This window comes from Ambystoma mexicanum, chromosome 6p (genome assembly GCF_040938575.1).
Source record: "Ambystoma mexicanum isolate Mex_15411 chromosome 6p, UKY_AmexF1_1, whole genome shotgun sequence".
Classification (NCBI taxonomy): Eukaryota; Metazoa; Chordata; class Amphibia; order Caudata; family Ambystomatidae; genus Ambystoma; species Ambystoma mexicanum.
Window position 1 is genome coordinate 1,261,974,026 of NC_090935.1, and position 15,024 is coordinate 1,261,989,049.

Sequence of the window (15,024 nt, forward strand, 5' to 3'; positions counted from 1 at the left end):
TGATCAGGCCCAGTGCCTGGAATGGTTTATGGGGGTGAGTGGGGAGTGTCAAGAGGAATGCATACATGCTCTCCGCTAACACAGACGAAAAAGGAGTAGCTCATTACATAATTTATGGACCCATAATAAACCACACATTGTTTGGTATGCAATCCCCCCTGCCCCCATTTTGATTACTAAGACACCATGAGGGGCGACAGATATCCAGATTCTTGGTACAACGCATATGTAATTTTGCTATACAAGAGGGGTGCGAGGACCGACCCAAAGAATGACTGCTCCACTACCATTCTAGACACAGATTTGCATCGCTCTTACTGATCCATCTGGAATCCTGGGTCGCTGAAGTAAATCGTTTAAATAGGTGTCAAACTTGCTTTCAAAAGGTCCATAGTAACAATCTTAATGGGATAGTTACTAGGTGTGTTCAGGATTCAGTGTGGTCTGGTAATTATACCTCTGTTTTAATGGCCTCAATCGATCTATCTGCCCGTTCAACAGGGTAGATCGTCATCTTCTTTGGTCTAAACTAGATAAATGGAAAATCCCTGACAGATTGCAGAAACTGATAATGCAGTTTCATGAGAATAACTCAATCTCGGTTAGACTAGACCAGGGCGGCCAACTATCCAGTAAGATAGAGACCTGCTCAGGTCTGAGGCAGGGGTACATATTGACCCACTGCCGCTTCCATTTATACATCTCTGATGTTAATGAATAGTTAGCTCCTATTTCATTTGTGCCACCAAGGATAGGTCAATTCGGCATCGGCTGGATGGCATATGCCAATGCCTTCCTTTTATTTGACCAAACATCCTTGGGCCTTCAGAGGCTTTTGTCTGCTTTTAAAATTGTCTAAAGATAATTCTTTGGTAATAGATGAAACAAAGACCAAGTGGAAGAAGGAGATGGAAAGTTTAGCGCCTGTGGAGAATCTGGTCTACCTGGGTTTCGCCATCTGTAGCAAATCAAACAAGAAATGTATGGAACAGCAGTTAAAACTAAGGGCTATGATACTATCAAATCAAATGATTAGAATCAAAGGTACGGAATGTCTCGATTAAGCCTTCTATACATTTCTATGAGGGGAAAGTTGTTCCAAAGTTATTGTATGGGGCAGAGCTCCTTTGTCCGGACGTTATGAGCCTCTGTGACATGCTTGAGGCAATTATCTGGCACTGGATCTTAAGAGGTTCCAATGCTGTGCCAATTGCGGCAATGCTATATGAAATAGGATTATAGCCACTGCAAGTGGAGGCTCTTAACGATATATAGAAATATCTTAAACCCTACAGCTAATACCCTGCGTGAAGAACTAAATGAAGCAAAGACTGGTAAGAAATATCGTACAATAGTGATGTTGGAGAATCTATGTGTTTCGATCCTTGACGATATAGGTAAAACCAGGGTGGAATTGGAAACTATGCCCAACCAGGATAAGAGATCCCTTTATCAATGGGATTGGTGTTGCACTACTGCTAAATTTCTGAGTATACATCCATGCAACATCTGAGCTGGGAACATAAAAAACTAGGGGTACTGGCTTTGTATTTCAATAAATTCATGAATTGCTATTACAAAGAAGACTTGAGTCGATTCCGATGGAATTTGTTTTCTACCGGGGAAACACGACTACGCATTGCCTGGATAAAAAAAATGTAAGCCTTATGACAGTTTTGCAAGGATGCCACAAAACTGGAAACTCTGTGACGTATAATGGTTTCTTGTGAAGCTCTGACTCTACAACGCACTTCATATTTTAACAATATTGTCAATTAAGTTGTATTTAAGGATGGTGATTCATTTTGGGAGGTACTGTTTGTGTGGTTTTTCCTCAAAAATGTGTATTGCTGTTATTGTTTTTTTTAAGAACTGTGGTTTTTTCTTTAAAATGAAATCATGCAATATGTATTTTCATTCTACTTAGAAGCATTGATGAATTGTGTATTAGAAACTATTTCTGTATTTTCTGTAGTAGGAACTTGTACGATATAAGATGATTTTATTTAATGTTTAGAATTATGAAGTATTGAATATATAGGGGTTTTGTAAAAGGTTGAAGTTTATTTAACCAAATACAATTAAAAAGAAGAGTCCATAATACGGAATTCTCCAATACTGAATGCATGCTAAAGGGGACTTCTCAGTAAATTGCTGTCATGTCCTAATTAAATGAAGGAATCCTGTTGTATTTGAGAATATTTTGCATTGAAGCATGGGACCAGGCAACCCGGATGCCATGCATGTAGGAATTTGCAAATTAGAAATAATTTGCCAGAATGAAAAATGACTAGTTTGCAGGTACTTGCCAGATAAAATTCTAATTTCCATAAACCGCTGACGTGTACATACGTGCAGTGCTGCTGTGTGTGTAACTCGTGTTGCTGCAATGCGGTATGCTCAAGTCTGAGATATTGGTTTTGGTATACCCTTTCTACCAATAAGGAACTCCCAACCCTTAACCCTACCACCTCCAACCTGCCCATACCAGCCTGTACTCAGTGGTTTCCCTTCTACATTTGCTTGCAATGCCAGTTTTCACTGGCACACACGGCTGCGAGTGGCTCGCCAGCAGTGAGATGCTGTTGCATGCTGCTTGCGCCTATTTACAGGCCACGACAGGGAGCATGTGTGCCTTACAGCATGCTCGTTACCGCCACCCTGACGCCGCCACACTGTATGGTTCCCATGTTCCTCTATGACTATGATGGCCACTCCTGGATTTTGCAGCCACCACATCAGGATCCATAGCCTCCACCTCTTTCTCAATCAACCTCAGTGGTTGCTTCTAGCATACGCGGATTACTTTTTTGACTCCCACATTTGCAGAGGTCACTCCTGGCAAATACAGCCGCCATACGTTGCTGCGACAGACCGCTCTGATCTTGCTCTTGCTGTTGGCATTCACACCCACCATTATTAGAGTTATTCTGTCTCGGTCCTACTGCTTTGTCAGCGGCTGCTTCTGGCATATGCTTCTGCCACTCAAGCTACACACCTCCCTTCCATTCTACCCAAACCCACGTTTAGGCAGCCACGTCGGATTCCATGACATGCCTGCTTCAGAACCTCAGCCTACAGCACATGTCTGACACTGAAGACTAAATGGACCAAGTACCTGTATGAATATTATGTTTGTTTTCACAGACTAAAGGAGCCCATGTGAGCGTGCTGTTCTCCACTCTTTGATGACTCACTTCACCTACCACAAAGCAGTCTATGTGCTTCTTCCCTGCCATGCCCTCTGCTAGAACAGGAAAAAATCCTTTCATTGACCCGAAGATCCTGTCAACCTGGAAGCTCATTTCACTCTCCTGTTAGTGGTGGCTCCTGCTGGAGCCTTCCACTTGGTTTGTGTTTGGTCCCCAAGTGCAGGGAAGGAAGGAGGGAGGGGCCAGGAAGATACCTAGTGCACATAATTAATGGTCTTTCTCTTGTTTTCACAGCCCCACTAACCCGATGGTCATGCTCCATTGCACCTTGATCTTCCAACCAGCTGTCATAGATCCCTTCCACTTGGATCTTGAAACCAGCTGTCATCCACTTCACCTCAGGCTCTAGGGACGTTCCTGTATGCAGGTAGGGACTTGTGTAAGAAAACTGTAGTTGGTTGACAGAACTTGTAGCCACGATGATTCTGTCTAAGGTAGTCAGTTTTCTAGTAATAACGTGCGTGTGGGTACTTGATGCGCCAGCTTGCAGGGATGGGATGGCAAGCGCTCCAAGAAAAAAGTAACTAGCTGCGTATACAGTTAGGTGTCCAGTTTATTAGAGCAACATAAACTGAACTATTCTTTCATAATTAACAAAGCCACATATATCACAACCTTATACTTGTGCATTACTATTTCAAAATAATGTTGTAGACTCCAGTTTGTGGCAATACAGCATGAGGAGCAATTACTTTTTTCTTGGAGTGCCTGCATAGGAATGTACCCACCCTTAATTCTACTGGTCCCGGGTCTGGTCAGCCTTTTATTTTATTTTAAATTAATTTGTTTAGTTGAAAATACAACTTTTCAAATTACTTTTCTTTATACAAAATACAAAATAGACGGAAACAAACAAAAAAGAAAAAAGCATAAACTGAAAAACATAATACATATAAACGTTTTCTCAAACATGTATAAAATGTAAAATGTATGAAAAAATATATCAGTTCTCAATACGATGCACTACATTCAAAGAAGGAAAAATTCATTAGGCCCAGCATGTTGGTGGCATTGCATCACAATCGAACAGTTCATGGATGAATGATGAATATATCCCTTTCTGGATGAGTTAGCCATTTCTTAATCATTCTGGTATTCTATGGCTGGTAGCACTATATCAAGATATTGTACTATCGCTATTTGTATCGCAACTCTCGGATTTGAGAATAAAAGATGCCATAGTTCTCTATCCAGATACTCCTGCACAATTAATTTTCTTTCAAAACATTTTCGTCTTACATCATTCAAAGCAGTACCGTCAATTATAAACTGTTGCAAGGTCTGCCTTTGATTAATATTCAAGCAATAGCGACAAAAATTCAACTTTGAAATGATCTGCCTCCTCCTACACAGTATATCCCTGGTGTTCCACTGATTCAATCTGAATCTCAAGAAATTCCTCCGGAAATACTGCAACGGGCATTTTGTAAGACAGTCAGCCATGGTACCATATTTTTTGGTGCCAAACAGATGTATATTAAAGTCCTTATGGTTAGAGCACTTTGCAAGATTCCCAGACCAATCATGTTGGAAAATGTTTACCTTAGCTCGATCTGGATTAGTTATGAGGTCAATCGTTACAGCAGTATCAGCTGCGGCATTCAAAACATGATTTCGCCACCTGATTGAGAAAGTTTTCTTAGATGTGATTAAATCATGTGCTAATATTTCCAAGATGGTCGTTTTGCTTAATCCCTCCAACATTTTACAAAGAAGTGCGCATTGCTTCCATGTCACCTGCGAATACAGCGACAATAGACCCAGTTCATGTAGTAAAATCGCTGTTGGGGTGCTACAAGGCAGTTGTAGAAGTGTTTTCCAATACTTGGACTCTATGCGATCCCAAAACTTGCGATCTTGAGGGAGTGAAGCTTCCACTCCATACAAAATGATTGCTGTAACTTTCATTTTGTAAAAACATAGTGTGTTTTAGTGAGAACTTTCCAAACTTTGCTTGAAGTATTTTTGATTGAGATATTAAGGATTGTAGTTTATTTTTGATTTCACAAGTGAATTGTCTCACTGTTTTCTTATGCTGGATAGTTACACCTAAATACTTGTATTGGTACACGCTTAAAAGTTCACATTGCTGTAGTTGCCATTTTTATTTAGTTTTTCCTCGACAAATTACAAACCATGATTTGTGTTTTTTGGGTGTTGATGACTAAATTGTTGTCCAATGCATAGGAGCCTACTTGATCAAGCATATTTTGAAGTCCCCTAGGGGTTTGGGACATCAATATCAGATCGTCCGCATAGAGTAAATATGAGAGTCTCTGGGCACCCAATCGCGGAGGATCACCCAGACAATTCATAATCGACTTCCCAATGTCCAAAATGAAAACATTAAATAAGAAAGAGGCTAAGGCACTGCCTTGCTTCAATACTCTTTGCGTCGCTATTATTGGGGACAATTTTCCATTAAGATTCGTTCTTACCTGCATAGATGTATCTGTGTGGAGCAACATTATTAGGGCTAATAAAGAGGAGGGACATTGATGTTTACGCAATTTTGCAAATAATAGAGTCCTATCTATCGAATCAAATTCAGCTTTGAAATCAATGAAACCCAAAAATAATGATTGACCATACGCTACTTGCTGCGCTTGTATCATGGTGAGTGCTAGTATATTAGGTATTGTACCCAGTCCGTTTACAAAGTCTGATTGCACGGGGTCTTTCAGATGTTTTGCATCGGCCCATATATTAAGTTCACTCAGAATCAATCTGCAGAAGATTTTCCCAGGAGCATCTAATAGTGAAATTGGCCGATAACTCACAGGCGATTGTCGGTCGCCCTTTTCATAAATTGGGACCATAATTGATTGAGTCCATGTTTTCGGCAATTGCTGTTTCTGGTTTACGGCTGAAAATATGTTAACCAATATGGACGCCCAAATCTCTGGATGAGCCTTCATGACATGATTTGAAGTGCCGTCAGGGCCCTCAGCTCGCAAATTGCTCGCTGATTTAATTAACTTCAAAACTGCACTTCGATCAAAGTTAAGATGAAACTCAATTGATGATGATAATGGATCTTGAACCCTTGAGTCAAGAGGAAGTGAGTACAGATGTTCAAAGTATGAGACCCACTGCTGGGTGTCAACTAGGGAAATGTGTAGATCTAATTGATGCACACAGAGCTTGATTCAGTACAGTCCACATTTTAGCAATGTTTTTCTCTGCTAAAATCTTCCGCATATTGGCTCAATCTCTTTTGTAAAGCATGGACCTATGTCCTTGCATCCAGTTCTTATGGGCTGTTCGTATTCTTCGAGTGAGAACCGCTCTGAGGGGGGGAGGAGGAAGCCTTGAGAGCTTTCTTAGCTCTGCACGATATAGCGTTTTTCTTATATGAACTGATTTATCAAAAGTGTGTAGATGACTCTTAATTACCAGCAGATATATTACATCGGCTAATTGATTGTATTGCATCACTGTAGATCAACCCCATATTGAAATCTTTGTCATCATCTTTCACATTTGATTGTGATATTAACTGAAATGAATCAAGGCATCCTCTGTCCATCAAAGCCGGTTCCCACCCGAATTTACCACCAGACAACCCGCACATGTGAATGTTGAGTAGATTGATTTTCCCCTTGAACACGCCATTCAGCACAAAATATATTATGATCACTCACCTCGTTGGTACTAATATGAAATGTTTGCATTATAGAGCACAATGCCATATTTACATAGACATAATCAATTATCGAAGAGGTGTTGCCTTTTTGCCAGGTTGGAGCAGGTGGTATATCAGACGAAAAGGCACCTTTCAACAAATAGATTTCTGTGTTTTACTAGACAATTCCAGTGCATTAGTCTCTCACTGGGTTGCTTACCCTTTTTCTCAAGGCAGTTTAAATTTAAATCACCATCAGGGATGAAATATGTGATGCTCTGATCTTGAGATATTATGTCTAGTAAACAATTCAAATCGCTAAAGAAACGCTCATCAGTGATTCCAGCTGTATTCCAATATAAATTGAGAATTGCATAAGTAGCCTTTAGGTGCCTTACTTTGATCAACAGCATGAACTTATTCAGCGCTGCCCAAAAGCTGGAGGACATCCCAATCTTAGTCTTTACAGTTATTAATAGGCCAGAGGAGGGTCTTCCCAAAGTAGCTTTCAATGCAGAATTCAAGTGGACCTCATGACCATCCGAAAAGGGAGGGAGTGTCAACCAAGTCTTTTGCAAAAGACCAATATCAGATTGATTCAAGTTGTTTTGGTCATTATTTAAAAGATGCTTAAAGCCTCTTGTATTCCATCTCAAGAAGGAAATTGTATGCTGGGAAGCAAGAGAGACTAGTTAGTTCGACTTTGCGGTGCACTCACAAACACATGATTTAACCAATGATTGTGTCCTCTTTGGATCTCTGATCTCTTGAGGTTGGATGTTTAAAGTTTCAGCTTGCGCCTTCACACCAGGCGATGCAATGATTCCTCTGTCATCAATATATAATATGAAACCTAAATCGTGTAATCCTCCCTTTGCTTGCCATATCACATTTTGAACCACCCTCGATTGCATCCACAATCTTACAGCATTCAAATTGCGATTATCAATAAATTCAACCAATGATAAGTCGGATGACACTATGTCCTCTAACATCTGGATGTCAGAGAATATTGCCTTCACTGCTCTGCGATTCAAATCGAATTGGGTGCTAGGGAGAGGTCTACACTTTAGAATTAGCGAGCATATAGCAGGCCGCTTCCTTGCTTTCAAACGTTCCCCTTTCACCATGTTCTTTTTTAGTTCTCCACCCTGGGTGACATTTCTTTATGAGAGCCAACAGATTTTAAATTACCCAGAGCATTTTCAATTAAAGTTAGAATAGCTTCAGAAAGCTGGGGTAGGACCAATGGAGAATAAAAGGGACTTGGCACGCAGCGCGAGGCAGATAGACCCTCTGAGGGAAGCAAAGGAGTTGCCAAAGCGCCTTCTTTGCAACCAACATGCTTCACCTGAGGACCAAGAAACAATTTTTCAGGAAGTGATCTGGTCGGAGGGAAGGAGCAAGCATCAAGCTCCTTGTGTACAGACAGACTTTCTCCATGTGACTTACAAACTGAGATTCTATCCGACGTCGGAAGGGTGGAATTTGCACATATTTCTAAATGAGGCGGGATAGGACTAGCCATATACGCATCAACAGCCCTCCGAATTTCAGCTCTGTATCTCGTCACTCCAGTCATCGAATCCCCTCTAGAACCCTTATCAAGAACAGGTCCCATTTCTTTTTACCAGTCTGTGTACCAATCAGAGGGGCAGATTCCACAAGATCTCTCTCACTAGATCATCTAAAGGAGGGTATATTAAGGCCTGCGCTGGGCTAAACTCTGAGAGGCTATTTTTTAGCCTTGCCTGATTCTGCAGCATATATTTCTTCTTGATGGTTTTGGAAGCTATGATTTTATTTTTGCTGGGTAAGGAGATCGCTTTAAAAAATTGTTTAGCCACTGCCTTCCCCACATGCTTATGTGCAGGTTGATTTTTTTGGCAGTTTGGATACATTGTTGTTTCCAACGATCAAGCAACTTCCGAGAATTTCCAGTGCGTGACCTTAGATTGAGCAAAAATTGAGTATAATTCTTTTCGTTGATTTGGCAAGGTGTTCAACAAAGACTCATGGGAGAAGGGAACATGGTTCAAAGAGGAAGAAAGGGGAGGAAACTGGGTCGAGTTATCATAAATGATCAAGTTAATGCAGGGGAGGGCTCCCACTAATGCACTGTTAGAACTTACATGAGGGGGCACGGGGGTGACTGGAAAGTATATTTCCCATTTGTTTGGCAGGCAATGGAAGAAACGATTATTTTGGGTGGGATGGGGTGAACACATGGCATAAGAAGTTGAATATTCCTATCAACCCCCTCCATTTGCAAAGACAAGATTTTTTTTAAGGTTTCCTCCTGGGCCAAAAACCTACGATCAAGTACATTATATAAATTACCCAAAGCTTGCAGAGCGGAGTTCATCACCAGTAACGTTACATCAGTCTGAGAATCAACGTTGCGTACATGCAAAGAAGCATTGGTGATGTGTGTGACTACGAGGAGTATTAGACTGTGTATGCATTGACACAACGACAGACTTGCTAGAGTTACGTGAAACCTCAGAGAACATCACCAGTGAACATGTAAGATTATCAGACAAACACTTGTCTGAAAATACAGAATCATCGGGATCCAGATCAATAATGGCAAAATCACTTGTCCTGCGACAATTTCAGATATTTTAGCTGCCGTTTCCAAAGTATCTGTTAAGGACATGTTGTTTAGATGTAATTGTGCAGGCCGCAGAGATACAGAGTTGTCTGCTGTGACTGACACCGGCAACAAACATTGTAAAGGAGCCTGAACAGGAATGGAAATAGCTTGCTTGTCACACACACTCGCTATAACACTAAGTGCTGAGTTCTCCTCCAGTGTTTTTCTGACTCCATGTGCTGATAAAGAGCCTTTACAAAACAAGCAAATGTCTGCATTCACAAGCCCCTGGCCATTACCTTTCCCTCCAACAGGTGTGGAGTATTCATGATTCGAGGTCCGAGAAAGTCGAACAGGGCTCTCCCTCAGAGACAGCGGAACAAGTTTGGAGGGCATGCGAATTTTGAGTGAGTGAGGCATCATTTTTGGACAGAAATTTACCAGCTGACAGCAGAGAATTGCTCAGAGAAGTCTCACCAAAGGGGCAATTCCGGGTACTTCCGGGTATTTCCCGTGGTGCGCTCGCGCTGGTGCGTGCGGGAGGCTATTTTTGAAGCCTTGCCTTCAGAGTGGGCGTGGCTTAGTTGCTGCTGGGAAAAGCACCTCAAAAAGCTATAAAACAAAGTAAACGTAAGTCAAAGTCAAAGTCAGCTTCCACAACGAAGCAAAGTTAATCCAAAAATGCAGCCAAACCCATTATATCATCTCTGGTGCTAAGAATGGAACGCTGATCCAAATCCACAACCGGCAGCAGGAGGAGAAGAGTTACAGGCAAAGGGGCACTTCCGGGTACTTCTCGGTATCAACTCCTATGCAAAGTCTAGTGAATCTGTTCCTAACATGCCACTTTAGAATGAATCTACTGCCAAGCTCCTAGGAGGATGTTTATTGCCTTGACAGTTTTAAGGTCACTGCACCAGCACTGCCACTGTATCCCATTCGCTTTTCAATTCTTACTAGTGCGAGGGCATCATGAAGCAAGACACAGTCAACAGATTCAAAGTTTAAACAAAATACTTTTATTAACTTAATGTCAAGATGGTGTAAGGGCTAACTTGCTACCTAAATAATAAACAAAGGATAGTCTGAGTCAGTAAGTTCAACTTAAAAGTCTGTCTGTGTCCAACATCTATACTTGCCCTCACAACTAAAGCTAAACAATGGGTATGGAGGTCAGCAAAATATAAGAAATAGTGTTCCAAATAAAGTTGTGAGCTCCTTCCAGCTCTTGGCTTTAGTTTCCAGCTCCCCTTCCCCAAGTTCAAAGCAGTTCCAAAAGACCTCAGGGTTTCCTTCACCAAGAAGACAACACAGTTCCAAAAAGGCCTCAGCGTTCCTTTCCCCAAGGCGTCAGCTCTTCCAGCTTGCCAACTCACAATCAGTTCAAGTCTCTTAATTCTCAAAACCAGTTCCGGGTTGACTTCACAATTCTTCGAGCTCTTGAATAGTTTACACAGATTGCTATTTAGTGAATTCACATCAGCAATCTAATTCACAAGTGAAAATTTGTTATCTTTACTTTTCCTTGGCTTTTTCCAGACAGGCTATCTGTAATGCATTTAAAAAAATGAAAATTTCTTTGACTAAAAAACATGGGGTATGTGTGAAATGCATTCTGGATGTGCTCAGCACAGCAGTCGACATAACCTCTTCAGATGACCATGGGTTGTTCAGCCGACAATCCATGGGAATTGGCAACAGGTGAACTTTGAGAGCTGGAAAAGTACTAGCCTGCATTTGTGGGATGTTTAAATTGGAGAGTACCGGATTAGGCTTACAGAGAAAAAAAAGCTTCTGTCCTGGGGAAAGGGTGGACACATCTTTTACTTCCGGTCCCGTCGTGGAGATTCTCTCTGCCAACCTGGTCTGGAAGCTGTCCAGTGAAGTTCTTTTGGCGCGATGTAGTGGCTTGCAACTATGCCAATGGTGACGTATTCTATCTAATCAACTTTTTTACTGAATTTTATGCACTTATGTATGCTTTTGTTTTGGGTTAATAAACGTCCATAAAGAGCCAGTTTGATAATTTAGCTGGGAGTGCGTGTGAATTCTTGCATTTCAAGTGTACAATGTTTTCCTACATAGTGTACTGGGAAAATAAAAATATATATTGAAACGGACCACACGGCCCATCCATTACAGGTCACGCAGCCGATAATCCTAGTCTTTCTTGCCCACACAGGTTTTCTGTCACTGCACCTGTGCTCTGGTTCACATTCACCTTGTTTTCTCCTTGCCAGTCTCTTGGCTTTGCAACATTGTGGTTTTCTGCTTACCAGTCTCTTGGCTTTGCCATAGTGTGTTCATCCACACTATTCGATCCATGGCACTAACTCAATTTCACCACTTTGCTTTCAAACTCTTCATATGTGTTCATCACTTGCTTCACTTTATTCATAAAGATGAATTTTGTCTTTAACTGTTTATTATGCATGTTTTCACATGCTTTCATTTCATTTGTAGGCTTATCAAAGCTTTCCTTTAGTTCAGTATTCAATAATGCTTGCTTTATATATGTAGGCTTTTCTTTCCTTATAGTTTAGCGTTTGCTCGATATTCAAAACCCCTCACTTTGGGTTTACCATTACTTTCAGACAGTCTCCAGTTCATCTGGCAACAATATATGCCCCGTTATAGCCCCAGGAGCGCCCTGGTACAAGTGTTCCCTTCAATTTACTCACCGGTCCTTGGTGGCTCCTCTGGGCATCTTCTCTTTTCTTTCTCTTGGCTTCTGTCGGCTCCGTGCACACTTTTCAGGAGCTACGCGAGTAGCGCTCGCATAGAGCAAGCTCTGCTGTGGGTTGCCGGTAGCTCCTCTCTTCACAAGCGGACGCTACCGGTGGCCTGCAGCACTCAGGAGTCTTCTGTGTCCCACAGCTCTGGCTGTGGGCACAAGGCAGAGGAGTCTCCAATGGCTTCCCCCCTCTCACGGTCTCTCCTCTGCTAGAGCCGGCGTCCTGCCTCCAGGTAAGACTTTCCTCGGCAGCCCCCTTCTGGGCAGAAATTCTCCCCTCTCAGGCCCGTCTCTCCCAGCCTGGCTTCTCTCCTGCTGGTTTCCTCTTTCTTGCGGCCGACTCCACCTTTTACGCACCTATGACCTTTTAACAGGTTTCAGGTGCGAGCCCTGGAGTCAAATTGCCTGACCACAATTACTGGTGTTCTCTGGACATGCTTAACCCTCACAATAGTTTTCAGGCTTCTTCCTAGTCTCAGTACCAGAGTGGTATGACTGAGGGGAGATTAGATGGATTGAGTGGTAACACCCTATGAAGGTAGATGGAGGGTAAGGTTTACTTACACAAGGGAAAGGGGGATACCATGTCTTGCCTAAAGAAAAGACATCCTCTCCCCACTCCTCAAGGACCCTCTACCCAGGTGAGCGTCCCTCGCATCTCCACCCCCAGGGTCAGGATCCAAGAGTGATGGCCTTTCCCTGGCCACCTTAGAAGAGGATCAAAAAGGAGTAGGTGTGAAGATGCCTTTAGGTCTTTCGCACTAGGCATTTCCTCAAGTCAAATCAGCACATTTCTAGGTGAAGCTAGAGAAAGTCTGCTCTCTTGCGGACCTAGCACGTATAATTTGCACATGGACTCTGCTATCAATCAGGAGAAAGAAGAAACATACATTTCATCCGATTGGCACACTACATCTACGACTGAAGACATTACGCAGTGTGTGTCCTGAGAGGGGTCAGAAATGAGAGCCGGACACAAGGTTATTGCATTCTTGTTTAAAGACAATTTTATTAAATTAAAATGGGTTGAAAAAAACACCTCTGTAGCCCTATTCTAAAGAGGAACTTCCCTACCTAGAAACTAAAACTCTGTCCGTGTCAGGATGTCGGTAACTGAAAAGCCATCCTGGTGTTCAAAACAACCTATCCTGAACCTCACACTTATAAACAAACAACAAAAGGTGCAAGGAAATGCGTTTAACTTGATGTTGCAAAAAGTGTTCAAAACCAAAAGTGTAAGAATTACTCCAATTAAAATGTTCTCCAAGGTAAAGACCCCGGGATCCAGAAAGTGGCCCCCTTCCCGTGGATTCCTAAACAGGATGGCAGAATGCCTCTTTAGCTAAGAGGTCATTGGTGTCTTCACTGGACTCAAGTTCTGTTCAAGCAAAAAGTTCTGTAACATTCTTTCTGTAAAGGTTCTTGTATCTTTGCATATTACCTGGCATACTCCCCTGCCAGGAATCCGTATACAATTTTCAGCTGCCTGGTGTACTCCCCTGCCAGGACTTCCATTTAGGATTTTCAGATCACCTGGTGTACTCTCCTGGCAGGAATCTTTGAACAATTTCAACTGCCTCATGTAGGTGCCTGCCAGGACTTCTTATGTGTTTCACATATTTGTTTTTTTTATATTCTAAAAACAAATTTTTATTTCAACAACAAAAAACAAAAAACTGAACAGCAATTATACATTCCATGTCTCACATTCAATTTTGTGATGTGTTCACCACCCCCCCATTTCCCCTCCCCTATCCCGAGCCTACCCCTCATCCCCATCACCCTTTCTGAGGGCACCTCCCTTCCTTCTCCCCCGGAAAAGCCATCATCCTCCAGGCATGTCTGGTCAGACCTAGACAATGTGGCTACTAGTTGCCTCCAGGCCATCAACGTCTCCACTTCTTTATCTCCACCTCTATTTACTGCTTCAGCCCACACCACCATTTCCGCATCCGCCCATTTCCGGAGATCCTGCCACCAGGCTTCTACACTCGGTCTATTGCTCGCTTTCCAGCCCATAGCAATTCTGCGCTTTGCAAGTATGTAAGCCAAGTCTTTAAGTTTGCTTATGTATTTCATTCTATGAGGCCTAGGGAACCCCCTACCATGCAAGACCACAGAGATGCCACCTCCAGGCTTATCTCTTTCTCCGCCAAGCGGTGGGCTACCTCCCTCCAGAATCTCCTTATTTCCGGGCATGCCTAGAACATATGGACCAGTGCCGCATTCTCCTCCCCGCATTTAGGACATATTTGTATTCCCGCATTCTTAAACTCTGCTATTTTCTGAGGAGTCATATAGGCTCTGTGGGTAACATAACTGGATTTGTTGCATCCTCACATTCCTGGACACTTTTTTTATGGTATCCCTGTATCCTCACCCACATCCTGTCATCTATAGGTTCTCCAGCTTCCTCTTCCCAATCCCGTTTCAACTGGATCACCTCCTTCCCCACCCTTGACATCAGCAGTTCGTAAATTCGGGAGACCTCATGGTCTCCGTCTGACACATCATAAAATGTTTCTATGGCCGTGTCGGGCTGACTCTCCAGCATTATTTCTGACCAAGTGTCTTATCTTCTGCACCAATCTAGTATAAGTGATATACTGTCCCCGATGTAAGCCGGTGTCTTCCACCAGTGTGTCAAACTCCACTGCCTTCCCCTCTTGCTATACATCCCCCAGTGTTGCTATACCAATCGGTTCCCAATGCTTCCGGACTATCTTCCTTAATTGCTCATCCGCTCCCTTTAATGCCACTAGTGGCATCTGTGGGGAACACGGGAACAGGTTCTCCATGACCCGGCAAGCCCTTCGCCATATCTTCCATCCCAAATCTAACATTCTGGTCCCCCCGC

General features: G+C 42.5%; 1 protein-coding gene across 6 annotated transcripts in view; it reads right to left on the minus strand.

Annotated features, from left to right (window-relative positions):
- Window positions 1–15,024, minus strand: part of LOC138510347 (glycine N-phenylacetyltransferase-like) — a 264,370-nt gene that overhangs the window by 207,854 nt on the left and 41,492 nt on the right. The gene's annotated exons all lie outside the window — the stretch shown is intronic.